The sequence below is a fragment of the Eleutherodactylus coqui genome, chromosome 8, assembly GCF_035609145.1.
Source record: "Eleutherodactylus coqui strain aEleCoq1 chromosome 8, aEleCoq1.hap1, whole genome shotgun sequence".
Lineage (NCBI taxonomy): Eukaryota > Metazoa > Chordata > Amphibia > Anura > Eleutherodactylidae > Eleutherodactylus > Eleutherodactylus coqui.
The window spans coordinates 108,499,933-108,518,814 of record NC_089844.1 but is presented as its reverse complement, the minus strand read 5'-3'; positions in this window follow the sequence as shown (position 1 = coordinate 108,518,814).

The following is an 18,882-nucleotide window of genomic DNA, read 5'->3' as shown; positions in this document are numbered from 1 at the left end:
AATGCAATAGAGAAGATCAGAGAACTTTTATGACTCTAGGTTATTATAGAATTCTAGCTTCTTAAAGACTGCCTCCAGCTCAATTAACTTGTGTTCAAACTAACATGAATATTACAGTTTCATGAACACTTTAGGATCCTTTCAGTAGTATGGGGGGGGGGGGTGCTGAATGTGAAACCCATTAAAAGAAAGTATAACAATTGCAATAGTAAACTGAAATAGGCAAACTTTCCAACAATGTTTGGTATATTGTGTCTGTAAAGGAGTTTGTTGTGAGGTCCTCTGGGTTCTCTTTGTCCCTTCCTGGTAACTGCGGCTATCAATTTGAAAAAGTATTTCTGCTTAAAGGGGTTGTCCCGCGAAACAAAGTTGGGGTATACACTTCTGTATGGCCATATTAATGCACTTTGTAATGTACATTGTGCATTAATTATGAGCCATACAGAAGTTATTCACTAACCTGTTCCGTTGCTAGCGTCCCCGTCTCCATGGTGCCGTCTAATTTTCAGCGTCTAATCGCCCGATTAGACGCGCTTGCGCAGTCCGGTCTTCTCCGTGTTGAATGGGGCTGCTCGTGCTGGAGAGCTGCACCTCGTAGCTCCGCCCCGTCACGTGTGCCGATTCCAGCCAATCAGGAGGCTGGAATCGGCAATGGACCGCACAGAAGACCTGCGGTCCACCGAGGGTGAAGATCCCGGCGGCCATCTTCGCAAGGTAAGCAAGAAGTCACCGGAGCGCGGGGATTCGGGTAAGTACTATCCGTTTTTTTTTTCAACACATGCATCGGGTTTGTCTCGCGCCGAACGGGGGGGCTATTGAAAAAAAGAAAAACCCGTTTCGGCGCGGGACAACCCCTTTAAGGCCATTTTCACATGGCCGAGAAAATTGTGCGAGATTTGTGCGTTGTGAGATGCACCAATATGAACCAGAGGATCGCTACTTCCACAAAGTGATGCAAGGCGGTTTTAATGTAAAAACGCCTCGCATTTGTGGGGGAATCGCATATTGGGAAAGCGTGATACAGAGCTGTGATTAACAGCTCGATATTGCGCTCGCCCATGTGAAGTTAGCCTAAGAATACTAATGCCGTGTTTGGATGTACATAACTCGAATGTTCAGTCCTGAAAAAGGAAAGATGGGGGTTGAAATGGAGTGAGATGCTATCGCAGTTTCTCTCTGCCTAAATGTGTATGAGGCTATATGTGCAGTCCCCAAGAATTGGGGTCCCACAGCATTGTTATCTCATGAAAATGTCTGTGTATATGTTTAAAAATGTGTGTAATTATGTGCAATTATGTGTATATGACTTTAAATGGTAAGGAAAGCGCTACCCCCCTGTCCACGGCTGTGACGGAATATCGCTAGCGATATTGCACCGCGGGGGAGCAGGGCGGAGAGCTGTCAGGTTTCCGTGCTGGCCTATCTGACAGATAGGCTCACCACGGAGAGTAGCATTCCGCGATTTGAATCCCACGAGCGGAAATTCGCTATGATTCTCCGTTCGTGGATGTTGGGGCTGCGCTTTCCATAGTAAGTCTATGGAAAGCGTTCACTGCGTTACCCGCAGCCAGATTATCGCCTTAATGTGTAGTGTTCCCTAACCTAGCACTGTATGACTGTGTTGAATGTAACCTAATCTGCTCTAGCCTCTGTCAGTCACCCCTAGCTAGCCTGGGATTGTGTAGAGATATTGCCCTTAGCTCAGGATTGGTTAGTGGGGGGAGTATAAAAGACAGAGAGTGGGTGGGGTTAGTCAGTCTAGTCCTGGAGATAACTGAGAGAAGACAGCCAGAGATGGAGACTGGGAAATTACAAGGAGAACATCTTAACAAAATCTTCTAAAGAGAACATCTACAATAGCCAGTGCGGTGGGGAGAAGAACATCAAGTGTGAGTACTAACAAACAAAGGTTATGGAGAGAAAGGGAGAGAGAGAACAGAGGAGAAAGGAAAAGAAATCAAGGTTATGCTGGTGAATTAGCAAGAGAGAGAGAAGAATAGCAGCAAGTCAGCAGTTACCCTTTCCAGTCACAGCCCACTAACTGAGTCTGTAGTGAATGATGCACGTGGAGTCTGTAAGCTAAATACTGACAAGGTAATGAAAGTCTATGATCTACCTTGAGTGAATATAATGCAAGTGATGTAACTACTGGAAACCAGTCCAAGTAACCTCTCTCCCTGAAATAAAGAGTTAAATTGTTTTCATCTAAAGTTTGCTTCCTGAAGTACTTCCCACCACCTTCAAATGCACTGAGCTACACTACAGAAGCTTCAGGACTACCACCCTTATAATTGTTTATTTCTTCAATTTTTATATTTATTCTTTTTGTCCAGAATGGGTCCCTACCCATATACGAACTGGTGTCATGACAATTAACATCTTACCCTATTCCCATGGATAGCAGGCTACAACAACTGCCTACTGTTTATTTTATACTAGTTGTTTTTACCACTCTTGCATGTGGCCTACCACGTTGGTTAGCAGCAGAGCCACCATTGACAACCATCTTATTCTCCGCTGTTTTGCCCTTGTCATCGGTCTGCGTTTGGTCTGACCCGCTGCATATGCTGTGAGGGGGAGAGTAGGAAGAGCAAAGTGGAGACACATCTAGGTGTAATAGTGTCACGAACTTGGCATTACATATATGCGTAAGATTCCTTTTGTCAGTTTAGGGTTAGCGCTGGCAGTGTTGACAAGCAGAGTCTAACAGGCCCTACATCTTCATCAGGGATTACTGCAAGGCAGTATGGACTTAGTGTTCCAGCGGTTCTGGTATCATCCACCTGCTATCAGGCTGGCTCAGGTTTTAGCTGTATCTATGCCTATCCTGGTTCTGAGAGGTGTGGTGTCAGGTAAGTAATGTCGGCTCTCACCTGGTTCTATTTATCCTGCTCTATATAGTCTGGTTTAGGCTTGACTGCAGCGCTGGTCAATTTAGTATGCTCCCTGGATTGTTGAGGTGCACAGCCTGTTTCTAGAAGCTCCTGGTCTTTCCCGTAGACGGCTACTAGGCTAAGTACCACTGATATTATTTCTAATTGCTGTTTGTATTACATTCAGCATTCCCTGGTAGGGATTTTATTAGTGGGTGAAGTTTGCATGCAGGTCCGCTCTTTATCATAGCGATCAGCCTACTGATCAGGTAGTGTCTCCTCCTGGGTAAGGGGTTCATAGAGTTGGACTTTCCCTCTAGTTTTGTTTCTTGTTTGCTACTGTTCTTTGCACCTTGCGGTGCTTATAGTGGTGCTGATATTTAGTTCTATGTTTGCTTTCCACAGTTGTGCTTTGGTTGTGTTTCGTTAGTTGCACACGGTTGTGCTTTTTTGCATTTGAATGCTCTTCACGTCCAGTCTGGATGTAACAGATTGACCAGCCTTTACTTACTCAGTGAGATTCTGCTTGTCTATTATGAATCCCCTTGAAGTCCTGTCGCATCAGCTAGGGGCGCTGGCTGCTGAGGTTGCGGAGGTAAAACAGCGACAATTTACTCTGCAGGTTCCCAGCAAGGAATCAAAAATAGAATTACCCAATTGTTTTTCTAGTGATAGATGGAAATTTGGATTATTTCGAGAAGTCTGCAAGCTCTATTTTACACTGCGTCCAGGGTCCTTGGGTGATGATTCCCAGAGGGTGGGCATTGTAATTTCCCAATTACAAGGGGCGCTGCAAGTGTGGGCTCTCTCCTTGCCCCCTTTGTCTAAGGTCTTGGCCTCTGTTGATAGTTTTTTTTGCAGCCTTGGCTCTTATGTATAACAATCTGGATAAGATATCTTTGGCGGAGGGAAATCTCAGACGTTTGTACCAGGGAGACTTCCGGGTCGAGGATTATTGTACTGAGTTTCGACGGTGGGCAACAGAGACTCAGTGAAATGACCCTGCTTTAAAAAGCCAGATCCATTGTGGTCTGTCCAATAAGATCAAGGACTTAATTGTATCCAGTAACCCGCAGTCTAGATGAGGCTATGTCTCTGGCTATTAAAGTTGGGAGACGGATCAGGGAGAGGCATCAGGAACTTTCCATAGCTCCTGTTTTTTTACCTGCTGATGAGGAGGAGCCCATGCAGCTGGGGTCATAGGCTGGCAGGGTTAGGAGTGGGAGGAAAGTACAATCTAAAGGTCGATGCTTTTTTTGTAATTGCACAAGTGATATGGCTCAGTTTTGTCCCCATCATAATTCTCAGCTGGAAAACTAGATGGCCTGGAGGTTAGAGGGAAGGTCCCTCTAGGGCCTAGAGCGACCTGTTAGATTAGGTGTCATTTGACATCAAAGGGAGGTCTTTAAAATTGGAGCCAACATGACTTCTAGATGGAGCTCTTTCATGTAATAGCATGCGCAGGCTACTAGAGGGGGCTGTGGTATGTAGAGTGGTACATCAGTCACTAGATGGAGCTCCAGCATTGGCAACAGCTGAAAGATGACATCTGACAGGAGAAGACACTCTGCGTAGTTGCTGGAAGCAATGGACGCAGTAAGCGGGTGCTTGGCACTGTTTTGTTGAAAGCTGGAAAAGTGATCGGGGAGAAAAAGGGAGAAAATAATAGTATAGTATATCAGGTGCCATGTTATGGAATTGGCAACAGTTGCACTTGCAATGCACTTTTCCTACCTTGATTCCTATGTTTCATCCTATTTTTAAACAGAATTCAACGATTTGAAGTTGCAAATGAAACCTCTGATGCTGCTGTGAACTAACCTTTAGGCCTCATATCCACGGGGAAAATCAGGCCCGCCGCGGATTCTTCATTCAGAATCCCACAGCTGGTCTCTCCTTTCCCGCGGACATGAGGCCTAAGGGCTCATGTCCACGGGCAAAATATGATTTAAGATCCGCAGCGGATCTCCCGCATGCGGATCCGCATCCCATAGGGATGCATTGACCACCCGCGGGTAGATAAATACCCGCGGATCGTCAATAAAAGGGATTTAAAAAAAAATGGAGCATGGAAAAATCCGGACCATGCTCCATTTTCGTGCGGGTCTCCCGCGGGGACGGCTCCCGCGGGCTTCTATTGAAGCCTATGGAAGCCGTCCGGATCCGCGGGAGACCTAAAATAGGAATTTAAAGTATTTACCATCCGGCGCGGGCGGGGAAGGTCAGCTGTTCCTCACGGCCGCATCTTCCTTGCTTCGGCTCGGCGGATGTGCCCGGCGCATGCGCGCGGCACGTCGGCGACGTGCCGGCGACGTGCCGCCGGCGTCAGGAATTCATCCGCCGGCCGAAAATGAAGATCCGGCCGTGAGGAACAGCTGATCTTCTCCGCCCGCGCCGGATGGTAAATACTTTTAAATTCTTATTTTCGGCGCTCATGTCCGCGGGGCAGGAGGGACCCGCTGCAGATTCTACATGTAGAATCCGTAGCGGGCCCGATTTTCCCCGTGGACATGAGGCCTTAAAAGAAGAATTACTTACCTGTCCGGACGCTGCGGATCTTCCCTCCGTCGCGGCCAGATCTTCTTTCTTCGGCCCGGCGGATGTGCTCGTGACGCCGGCAGCATGCCGCACGCATGCGCCGGGCATTCCATTTTTATTTTTTTGTAACTCCTGCTCTCCCGTGCCGGAGAGCAGAAATTCAGCTGCGGGTATGCCGCGGATCCGGACGGCTTCCATAGGCTTTAATAGAAGCCTGCGGGAGACCCGCACTAAAATGGAGCATGCTTGGGTATTTTCCCACACACGCAATTCGCGCCTCAGGGGAAAATGACATCCACAGGTATTTAATTACTTGCGGGTGTCCAATGCATCCCTATGAAACGCTGCAGATTTTAAATGTTATTTTAGCCGTGGACATGAGGCCTTAGTCTATTGATACTTTTCTGTCAATTCACTCCCATTTATGGCAAGTGTCATAACTTACACTTCCTAGTGCACTGTCTATACTGACAATTCAGGAAATAAATACTATAGTAACAATGTTTAAAAACATAATAGTCAGAATTTGTCTTCCACATACTTCACGTAATAAAACTAAAATTAAATATGTGATACATTCCCTTTAAGTCCAAGTTATTTTAATATTGTTAGTACTTAAAGTAAATCAGATGCTTTTATTTTAGTGTTTCTTTTATTATAGAGCGTTTTTAATAACAATAAGGCTCTGAATTGGGTGGTAAATTATGTATGGGTTACTGACAAACAGGAAAAATGAGACATTTAATTAAGAACAAATGTGTCTATTTTCTTGCCCTATGCATATTTATCACACATCCACATTCCATTCTTGTGACTGTCCCTACATAACTGCTCTGGATGACTTTGTAGCATGGTAGGTCTGGTAGTAATGGCTTTAGTAGAATAAAAATATCATATGGATGTTAACTCTATTTCATTTTCTTCCAAGTTGGTACTGAGAGTGAGGAGACATCATGTCTGTTTCTCCCGCATTACTGCCTTCCGGCAATAACAGTTTTCATTCAAACCAGAGCACAACATACAGTACATGATCTTATGCTAAGTATTCAGGCTTTTTCTTTAACCTCTTCATCAGTCTAACCTCAATCTAAAAGTACAAACCTAACTGCTGGAAAATAAGTTCACCTATCACTACGAAAAAACAAGAAAGGCACAAAAGGTTACTGTTCTCAGTAGGACCCTTTCACACGGACCAAGTCGCGGCTGCATCTCCCGGTTCCTCGCCCATTCAGACGGCCGTGTAAAACATATGCCCCAAAATTTGTTTAAAAATTCACACCATTTAAAGCAGGTTTTGATGCAGATTTCACCTGAATTTCATGTAGTGATACTAAATATGTTTTTAGGGTTTTTTATTTAGATTTTTTATTATAAATATGGCAAAAGGTCTTTTTGTTTATTTTATTATCTTTAATTTTTTTAAAATAATGAATAAAACTTTTTTAAAATTGATTTTAACTTTTTTTCTTTTAGTCCCCATAAGGCTTCATTGACACAAGCGTAAATTGGCTGCATTTTCACGTCCGGCCGCTATACGCTGCCCATTTGATGCATTGTTTTACAATGCATCAGTTCATGTGGGCGGATTCCCATGGCATCAAAACAGTCGGCCAGCAAAGATAGTGCATTTAATGCGCATTCTGGTCTGGTGTTTTCACACTGTCCAGAAAAGATAGTACAGGAACTATCTTTCATCCGGAATACAGCGGCAGCTCCCATAGACTCCTATGGGAGCTGCCGGAGAAGGGAGGTGGGAGGAAGTTTAGCAGTGTGTCTGCTAAACTTCCACCCCCTTCCCTCCTCCTCTCCGCCCCATGTCAGCTGTTTGCAATGGGAGAAGGCAGGATGGGGCAGGAGCTAGTTGCTAAGCATTGCTGGCAGCCGGCAAGGGGCGTAGAGGGGGTGGGAACTTAGCATATGAGAGTTGGGGGCTGCAGAGGGGGCGGAAAGGGTGAGGAAGTTTAGCAGAGCTGAACTGTCTCCTCCCGCCCAATAGTATCCCGGGCTCGGCATATACTCGCAGGACCTGAGCTGTCTAAATGGGCACACAAATGGGAGATGCAGCCGTGACTTGGTCACAGCTGCCTCTCATTCACGTGATTTTGTGTCGCACTGTGACCGTGACACGGCCAACCGAAAATCACCTACTCCTGCAGTATGTTGTAATACCATAGTATTACATTATACCGCAATCTGACGGGCAATCTATCAAGCCACGCCACGGGAATCTGCAATGACAGCACCAGCGGCTTGCAGAAATTCCACAGCTGCAATGGCAACCAACCGGCCCCCCATGATCTTATAGCGGGGATGGCCATTCAGGACCCAGAACCCCGATTGGGGCATTTAAAGGGTTAACAGACACGATCAGTATAAGTGCTGGTCTTGTAGGAAACAGCCCGCACCCACATTGTATGGGGCGGGACTGACCCCCGAACCCCCTTATACAAAACTCGAACATGCAGGACGTAACTGTCCATCCTGTGTCATTAATGAAAGACTAATTAGTATGTTTTTGGAGGATCCATGATACATATAGTGATTCTATTTAAATCAGTCAAATTTCTGTTTATTAGGCTACACTCACATGGACGAGCGCGATATCTGGGCGAGAAATCCCAGCCTAATATCCTGCTTGTCAGCATGCGTTTTACCCACAGATGCAAGGCATTTTTCATGCAAAATGCCTTGTATCACTTTAGTGAAATTGCGATTCTCCGATGTTTGCTTCACTAACATTTCAATGGGAAACACATCGCACTAACGTGCACATCGCAGTGTTTGACTGTGCCATTGAAAACAATGGACGATGCGTTCCGAGGGATGCAAAAAAAAAAATTTTTATCTCGCAGTATCGCACCCTGCTCTGTAACAGGTCTGAAATACAAGGTCAGTATGGATCCATTCTTTAACACTGCTGACTATAGGCATACTGTTATTAATAAGGAGGCATTTTGTTTGGTTGCTACATGGCTGTGATGGTGGCCAATAACTAGCGCTTACAATGTCATACTGGGTCTGTGTATTACTGATTATTTTATCTTATTTTGCATGGCATTGTTCCAAGGTCTGGAGCGCTGAATGGCGGATATATAATATTACACAGTTCTCACGCACTAACAATATCAGGGGACCCAAGACTGCAAAGAATCCAGGAAAGGAGGGAGCCCATTTTTATTTCATTCTCGGGGCCCTGTTTTCTGCAGCGAGAACAACTGCTCATCCTATAACGTGGATATAATTATCTCATCATCCTGACAGGTTATTACATATGATTGCAGACTTTGCACTGAGCTGTTGTTGAACAACTGTGTTCATGACGAGAATAATGTTTCAAGTAATGTGATGAACACAGGCCCGATTTGTTATATAACACAAAGCTATAAATTGGAGTTCACCCGAGAAATCTCCCCACTTTGTCAGAGTGATATGATATGGCAGGATATAGCACAGTCACATACTGTAGCTCTCGTTACCAGCTACTAAAGCAGGCATTACTGTAATACTTGTGTTCTGTAATTGATGAGAGGGAAATGACTCTGCTCCATGGTCAGATGATATGCTGCAATTTACACAGCTTCATTATAACCCCTTTGCTTCTAATGGTTCACATTTAATCGGTGGAGATTGTGAATTCTTAATGTCATTAGGACTAAAGTGAATTAAAGAAGATTAACAGCTTGCAATCAGATATTCTCAGATCCAGGCCATACAAGCTATACCTTCAGGAGGAAGTTGTTTCACTAGTTTCTTTATCCGGGTTGGTAATTAAACTATCCTATAACATGCATATGTGAATTTGTAAAGCTAAACTCCAAAGTTTTGGGAACAGCAAAATAATGGTGTATGTTTGCGCTAAACATTTATGACATATCCATAGAACTGGTGTGTTCTGACCACCAGGATCCCCCAATGAAAAATGGAACAAGCGTCCTGTTTCTCCTGGTTGTACACATAATTGCTGAGAGGGGCCATAAAAATTGGCCATGCAGCGTGTACCTCCTGACATTAGTGATGGGGTTCTCAATGGCCTTGTAGGGGTATTCCTGGTACTTACTAACATTTTAATCCTTTCCAATCCACTGTCTGACGTCTAAAGACATTATGATTTAAGGCTGTACAACTCCAGTGTTGCAAGACATCCATTGGGGTTCTCTTACTGTATATTGCCAGCCTCTCTGCTGTCGGAGCCTATCCAACGTGTCACCTCATGCAGTACTGGTTTTAGCCAGCATATAGCGCCGTTGTATAACGGCAGAAAAAGAGTAAGCCCCCCTAGGAAAACCAGGATACAAATTGGATTGGAAAGGGTTAAACTCTAAAGTACATCATAACAATACATCAATTTCTAATAAGTTTACTGTACCCGGTCTAGCTATTTTCTTCATTTTCTATATATGTCAGGTGCAGTACAGAGTGATGAATGTAAGCACAGGGGCAAATAGGGATGAAGAAGAGGGTCCAGAGCGGCAGATATAAGGTACAAGTTGCTGCTACTTAGCTGTGCCTCCTAGATTTCAGCATTATCAGAATCTCAGTCTTGAGCTCAGAAAATCCCTTTAATTATCTGCACATTCAGAGCTTGCAAACCCAATCTCAGATTTGGTACCTGAGCTTATACACGGTGGGCCATGGAAAAGTAGTTCGCTTCCAACAATACTGAGACAGAAAGAATGAGCAAGTGGATTGTTTTTTCCAGAGCTTTATTGATTTGCTCATGTTGCAAGAGATACTGGAAGTGGTTCCCCTTCACTTTTATGCAATTCTGCGCACATTGCAAAACATGTTGGGTGATAATGCGGTTTACCGTCTGTGCTGTGGATAATGATTGTTTTCCTTCGGTTTATCTAGGGTACGCAGATTATTGGTGTATACTTTCTGCTTTAAATTTCCCCACAGATAAAAATTTCATGTGGACAATACCGGGGAATGCGGTGGCTATACCCCTCTCTCACAGTTTGTTCTTCTGTAAACAATTCATGTATCCATGCTAGTGAGTCGCAGGAGGTGTGGTATGTTGCCCCATCTTGCTATCTTATTAAAACAAGCAGTACATTCTTTCATCTGCTGTTAGTTGGTCATAAAAGTGTTCAAACATGCCCAAATAATCGACAGTATTCACAGTTGATCAGAAGAACATCGGGCCCACTATTTGTGTTCCTGACAATGAGCGCACAAACAACACTGCACGACCAGAAAATTGGCGCTTGAGTCAGGTGGGTATTTTCAGTAGACCAGTACCTTGAATTTTGTGAATTCACATGACTCTGCTTAACAAATTGAATGCTTTATCATCTGTTTCTCTTTATTCGATCTTCCATACATATATTTAACTATGTAAACCTTAACTAAGCTCAGGAATGATTATAGATTACTAATTAACAATCTCAGAAACAGTTTGTAAACGGAGTGTGAGTAGAGAAGAGTTTTGCCTGGAGGCTGACGGCCCTGCATGTGCTAAAGATTAGTAACTAGTAGTAGAGAATTGTAACAAGTTATGTATATGTGTAAGTCAGGTGACCTATAGCCTCGCTTTCAATGTTGTTTTTTGTTTAGAAGGACTATAAATACTTTGGCTTATTAACAATCAAATGGAGTAATTGTGCAATTTACACAAATACTTATGTGACCTGTAATTCTCCAAGCAGCTCTTACTTTACCCTGGAACACAAGAATACACCTGTAGTGCTCCATTGCACTAACACTAACTTGCTGGGAGTTATAAACTAGTTGCTCCAAGATGATTTCCGAGGGCTGCTTGCAATCTGCTGCTGAACATCACGGACAACGTTAGGTGTCTGAACTGACAGAGGCCTCGGTTTGAGATACACCCAATTTGACGCCATTTCTGAACCAGTCTCTGAATAAAACATTTACAAGTGGTTTTGTACCTGGGTACTTGTCGGCAAAGGCCTCCTGTGTTTCCTGAATTGATCGCACATAGCCTACCACAATAACTATTCGCAGTTGCAGGGAGAACACAATGGGACAGATTTATGAAAGCTGTTTAATAGAAAATCTTTGTTGCTCATAGAAACCTATCACTTACATTTCTTATACTGCTGAGGTAAAATGAAAGGGCTAAGGCCTCCTCCAGAATGGGATGTCGGGATTGAAGGTGGGCTACTTGTCCGTGGCCCACCCTTTAGAAAGGCAACTACACAGGATGCAACTACATTCCCTGCTTTACTGATTGGACAATTGTCTGTCAGTGGTTTTTGGTCACTGTATGATAATATTATTTGGTCACTTTAAGGGGGTAAAGTGGTGTGATTAGAAGGTACAGAAGAAGGCATCATCCAAATCTTTGAATTTGTGGTGTTTATAGTACAAAAGCTTTCCTATTAAATATGTATTGTGTATGTGATATGGGGTGAATATGTATAGAAACTGTCTGAAAACTCCATGTACGGAAGTTTCACAAATATGCAATTATTGTGGCGTGTTGTAATCCACTTTGACATGTTGCTAACTTCTGAAGAAAATGACACACTTGTCTGTATTTGTACATAAAACACAACACATGACGGTGACGTCACATACAGTAACAATGACTGCTCCTCTCCCCCTGCTGCTTGCCTCCCACCAGCAGGGGGGGATTTCCGCTCTTGCTGGCCTCTTTAAAGTTTTACAACACTCTATTCAGGGAGGGGGTTAGAGACACAGGAAGGAAGAGGGGAGATCTGCCTGTGCAGGACTGACTCAGCTGGAGTTTGATTTCCAGTTGCTATGTCAAATGTCTTTTCTGTATATTGTTCATATCTTATTATATTGTAACATATGGTATATAACACCATTAGTTTACTCATTATAATGCGGGCCGAAACTACTGGTGCCATCTATGCTGTAGATACATAATAGAATGTTTCTGTTTAGGCAAATGTTAAATAAATACAATGAATGATACTAAATAATACTAAGACTAGCGACACCTGGGTGGATTCAAAAGTATATGATTGCTACCCTGTTTCTCCGAAAATAAGACGCGTCTTATATTAATTTTTGCTCCCAAATATGCGCTATGTCTTATTTTCAGGGGGTGTCTTATTTCGCCACGGCAAATCCGTCTGTGGCCGCTAATCCCTCAATTGGCCAGCTTTGTGGCCGAAATTTCTCAGAAATCTCGTCCACATGGGACAGCAAATCTGTCATGGCAAAGCTGGGAGAAGCCGGTGTTGTGGTGCGGATTTACTGGCCACAGAAACGGAAAAGCGTGCAGCCAGGTCGCTTCAAAACAAGTGGCTGAGTGCCGTGGGTTTTGAAGCAGCGCTTTCCCGGCGGAAATCTCGCTGTTTATCGCTGTGGCCAAACTGCGAGATTTCCGCTGGAAATACGCTCTGTGAGAACCCAGCCTTAAGAATCACACACAGGTTGCCTGACACACAGAGCCATAAAAAAAAGGGCTGTAAAGTAACGTACCTGTCTGCTGACAGAAGTTCCTGTACCACTTGTAAGCAGGGATGGTATTGCAGCTTCCGGCCACCAGGGGGAGCTCTGCAGATCTACCTATACATCTGGAGGTAGGAGACAACGGGGATGGCAGCAGGGGACAGGCCTCTTGACTTGCCTGCACACTTTACTATGCCTTACTATCGGGGGGTGCCTTATATTTGAGACTTCTGCAAATTTTGGGGGGGTGTCTTATTTTCGGGGAAACACGGTAGTAGCATTTGTGTTTCGGAACTTCTGTCCTTATTATGCTTAAAGAAAAAAGTTGAATCGATCATTGTGAAAAAATGTCTGCGATAACATCAAAATAAAGCAATCATGGGCAACTCCGGTTGAGCTATTTTGAAACTTTTGAATGTTTGCCATAAACAGCATATATTCAGCTTGAACTGCACATGAAACTAGAAAAAAAGCTCCTTAATTAAAAGGGTTGTACTAAAAACTACTTTTATCACCCATCCACATGACTGGTGGAATCCCTAGCAATCCCGTAAATGGCACACCTTGAATGCCCCATGTGAATGGATAGGTGGTACTCATGCATGATCATCATTCCCTTGACTTCTATGGGACAGAGGGAGAGCAATATACTCAGCAATCTCCTTCCATCCCATAGAATTGAATGGAGCTGTGGTCATGCATGCATGCATAACGCCACTCCATTCACATGGAGCATTCAAGGTGTGCCAATCTACTGACTGTTGGGTGTCCCAGCAGACAGTCTGTGCATGGTAATCTTTTCCTTCTGGAGAAGACTCTGGCTTTGGCTTATATTCCCAGTCATTGTTTCAAGGCCGAAGAAAAGGTCTGATATTGACTTACAGGAATGCTGCCTTCTGACTGGTGGTGCCGCAGAGACATTGTTCTACTTTCTATTTGCATATTTCCCAAAGTAGCAGGCATGACCTTGTAAGGCCTCATGTCCACTAGCAAAATTCAATTGCGGATTTTGCATGTGGATTCCGCGGGTGAAATCTGCATTCATTTTTGCCCATAGGCAATGATTGGACATCTGCAGTCAATTAAATTGAATTTTGCACCCACGGATGGCTTTTTAATTGATTTGCGTTTTTCACACGCGGGAAAAAAAAGCAGCATGCTCCATTTTACCGCGGATTCCGCGCGGATCGGCCACATTGGTATCTATAGGTGGGGATATTCGCATGCAAGAAAAAATACCATTTAAAGCAAATCCGCGCGGACAGAAATCTGCAGCAGATTCTGTGCGGATTGTATTTTTCTAGTGGACATGAGGCCTAAGGCCTCATGTCCACGGGGAAAATCAGTCCCGCTACGGATTCTCCATGGAGAAACCGTAGCAGGTCCCTCCTGCCCCGCGGACATGACGCATAAAAATAAGAATAAACTTACCTCTCGCCAGCTCCGGATATTCCCTTCGCCGCAGCTTCATCTTCTCTGCGTCGCGGCCGGATCTTCTTTCTTCGGCCTGGCGGATGCGCAGGGCACGTCAGTGATGTGCCCCGCGAATGCGCCGGCCCGAAGAAAAAAGATCCGTCCGCGACGGAGAGAAAATGAAGCCGCGGCGAAGGGAAGACCTGGAGCAGGTAAGTAAATTCCGATTTTGGTCTCACGCGGATCCGGACGGCTTCCATAGGCTTCCCCGCGGGAGACCCGCACGAAAATGAGCATGGTCCAGATTTTTTTATGCTCCATTTAAAAAAAAATCACTTTTATTGGCCATCCGCGGGTATTTATCTACCCGCGGGTGGTCAATGCATCCCTATGGGATGCGGATCCGCGGGCAGGAGAAGAGTTAAAATCCGCTGCGGATTGTAATTCTTCTTTTGCCCGTGGACATGAGGCCTAAGGCCTCATGTCCACAGGGAAAATCAAATCCGCTGCAGATTTGTAATGCGGATTTGGGCTGCGGATGCAGTGCGAATGCACTGTAAGGCCTCATGTCCACGGGGAAAATAAAATCCTCTGCGGATGCACTGTAATTATCTTTTCTTTTTCATGCGGGAGATCAATTGAGCTATGTGCTCTATGAGCTCCCGCACGCGTGATCCGCAATAAAACGGAGCATGTCCATTTTTTTCATGCTCCAGAAATTTTTAAATTCACTTTTATTGACCATCCGCGGGTATTTATCTACCCGCGGGTGGTCAATGCATTCCTATGGGGTGCGGATCCATGTGCGGGAAAGACGCTGCGGGTTTTAATTCTTAATTTGCCTGTGGACATGAGGCATAAGGTCTCATGTCCACAGCTAAAATAAAATTTTAAATCCAGAGTGGATCATCCGCAGCGTGATCCGTGCCCCATAGGGATGCATTGGACACCCGCTGGTAATTAAATACCTGCGGATGTCATTTTCTTCTGAGGCGCAGATTGCGTGTGCAGGAAAACACCTGCAGCACCATTTTAGTGCGGGTCTCCCGCAGGCTTCTATTGAAGCCTATGGAAGCCGTCCGGATCCGCGGCACACCCCCAGCTGAATTCCTCCTCTCCGTTGTGGGAGAGCAGAAGGAAAAAAAAAAATAGAGTGCACGGCACATGCCCGCGGCACGTTGCTGGCGTGCCAAGCACATCCGCCGGGCCGAAGAAAGAAGATCCAGCCGTGACGGAGGGGAGATCTGCAGCGTCCAGACAGGTAAGTAATTCTTCTTTTAGGCCTCATGTCCGCGGGAAAGGAGGGACCTGCTGCGGGATTCTGCATGAAGAATCCGCGGCGGTCCTGATTTTCCCCGTGGACAAGAGACCTAAGTCTTCTCACACTTTCTAGGTGCTCTGCCTAAGTTGAAACTATACCCTTTCTGACCCCTGTGCATGAAGTATAACATTATTTATGGCCATTATATGATTTGTATATAGAATTTTTCTCCGGTTTTCCCTTCTCCAGGCTTCATCTCTATGGCTTCGTTCACACGCTGTTTTCGTGCATTAGAGGCACCAATGGGTTCCTATAGAAGCGTTCACATGAAGGAATAAATTCTCGCAGCAATAAAGATATGACCTGACCTATCTTTGGTGCGCGATGTGCAGGAGTTTCCATAGACTCCTATGGGAGCAGGAATCTATGGAAACTCCTGCACAGGAAAATGAGATTACAAATCTCAGTAGGAGGATTTCCCCGATGGAAGGAATTCTCCGCTGCTTACATCGGGACATTTAAAAAGGTGCTGCCCAGAAGCACATTTTAAATTTCCCACTGTAAACTCCTGTTTGTCCCTCCGGGGGTTAAGGGAACCCCCAGGGAGATGAACTGAACCCTTGGGGCTTCCCCTCATCCCTGCAGAGACTAACAGGAATTTACAGCAGGACATTTAAAATGTGCTTCTGGGCAGCATGTTTTAAATGTCCCACTGTAAGCAGCTGGGAATTCCTCCCGCTCTGCTGCTGGGCAGTTCCCCAGCAGCAGGGGGCAGTAGGGGACTCTCTCCACCTCTCTTCCCAAGGAATTTCCCTATAGTGGTGAAGGAGAGGGGGGCGGGGTTACAGGGTTTCCCTGAGAGTGTGGGAGTGTTTTTAGCGCAGTATAGGCGTACTTTTTTTGGCGCACCTATACTGTGCTAAAACCATGCTTGTGTCTACGAGGCCTAGATGTCAGTTTTTCCTGAGCTGGTGGGTGGAGACTAGCTGATATAATGTTTCTTGTACACTTCACACATGCAAAAAGGAACCCCTACTTCCCTATCTCTCTTTAGCAGATCCTCAGGAGAAGCAACAGAATGAAGGACATTATACAGCAGTACTGAGTAGTGTAGAGTTAGAAAATGTATGAGGCATTAAGACAGGGTGATGATTGCTCCAGTGATGATTTGTTACCAATCGCTGCCCAGTGTAAAAATGCCCAGTGATAGGCCTCCTGCACACGGGCAGGTCGGACCCCAAATGCAGGATTCCCACAGCGGAGTTCAACCCGGTGTCAGGACGGTGACCCCTGCTTACCTGTCCAACATCTTCTCCTCTGCTGCCAATGCACCGGCTGGCAAATATGCAGTACAGAGAATGCTGCGCTGCTGCTTTAGCGATGACGCGGCCACGTCTGTTGCGCATGTTGCGGCCAGAGCATGTGCAGTTGAGAGGACGCCGCTCCTGCGGCCATTCTGCAATGATGATTGCAGAATGGCCGCGGGACGAACGGCTTACATTGAGTTCAATAGAAGCTGGCCATGCGTAGCTCGGAGAAAATTGCAGCATGCTGCGATTTCTTTCCCGCAAACCTAAAATCGCAATCGATTTCCACTCGTGGGCAGGAAATTGTGTTTTGCCATAGCATGCTATGGGCTGGATTTGCTGCAAAATCTGGAGGCGGATTCCTGCTTCGGATTTCGCCATGCAAATCCGCCCGTGTGCGGAGGCCATAGAATGAGCTACAACAAAACACTTGTTTGTTTTTGATTGCATCTTCTATGTGAACATAAAAATTATCATTTATTTGCAGCAAATCTCAGGTAAAAAGAGGATGCGCTGGCGACAATAATATAAACTATTACAGGAGGGGGAAACGAACAATCATACAAATGATCATTTCTATAAACTCCTCACTATAATTGCAACATGAAAATGGAAGTAAACGAGCGCCTACTGACTTGCTATATCTTGGATTGGCACCTGTTGCCCACAGGTTATTTCCCCACAAGGACTATTACTACAAGATGATGCAATACTTTTGCCTTTCTTTTGCTCTGCAGCTGACTCTTCCGCGCCTCTTCAAGGATGACTTCAGGCAAAATGTAACTTCTTTCATCAATGAGATAACTTGTCTCATCTGACGATGGATTTTAGAAGTGAGTGATCAGTGCAGAAGGCAAAGGGAGAAGAAAAAGTGGCCAAGTGGAGAAGACGTCATTTTTCTCGAATAATATATATTACAAAGTTTCTTATATTTACTTGTACTATTCATTTATTAGGCTATGTTCACACTAGCATTTTTTTCAACTGATCTAGTTTTATCAAAAATGGAAAGCTTTTTACTTACATTTGCTTTCAGTACTTAAAGGGGTTTTGCATGAAAAATACTATTGATGACCTATCTTTAGCATAGGTCATCAATAGCTGATTGGCTGGGGTCCACCGCTCGAGACCCCAGCCGATCAACTGAGCAGGCGCATACTGTCAGCGCTGCAAACACATGGAGGTCGGAGCTGAAGCAGCGGAAGTCTCTGAACCAACCTCCGTGTAGTGGCCGGCACTTGTAACTGCAGGCACAGCTCTCATTGAAATCAATGTGAGCCGGCCTCTGTATATTTGCGCCGCTGACAGCTCAGCTGATCAGTCGAGGTCCGATCAACTATTGATGACCTATCCAGAGGATAGTTCATCAGAAGTATTTTCCATGGAAAACCCCTTTAAGCGGTGGTAGCTCTTCAATGAACATGGCTTAATGGTTAGCACTGTTGCCTTGTGATGCTGGCTCCTAGATTCAAATTTCATCAAGGGCAACATCAACTTTGAAAAATGCTAAACAGCCATTGCCCTTGTTCAGATTTAAGCCTACAACTCCAGCATTCCAAGGCAGCAGCAACGAAGGCTGCCTGTCCACGGGCGCTTTTGCATTGCGTTCCCCGTGGTGATTATCCGGCTGCATAGCATTGCTATGGAAAGCGCAGCCCCCCTGTCCATGAGCGGAAAATCATAGCGATTCTCCACTCGCGAGCGGCAAACCGCACCATGCTGCAAATTACCGCGATGAGTCTATCTGTCAGATAGGCTCACTGCGGAGATCCGTCTGCTGGCTCCTGCTCCCGGGCGGCGGGATATTGCAACGCCCGTGGACAGACAGCCCAAGCCACCACACTTGTTCTTTCATTGTTAGAGAGATAGAAGAGCAAGAAGAATAAACATAAAAAGCCAATACAGCCATCATCCTTGGTTAGATTTGAAGCTACAACTCCTGCACTGCTAAAGACTGAGCCACCACACATTGTAACACTGTGGTTCCAGGTTCACAGCTGACTATGGACAACATCTGAGTGGAGGTTGCATGTTCTCATTGCCTTTCATGCTTTTCAAGCATGGTTGCTCAGTTTTTAACACTGCTACCTTCAAGTGCTGG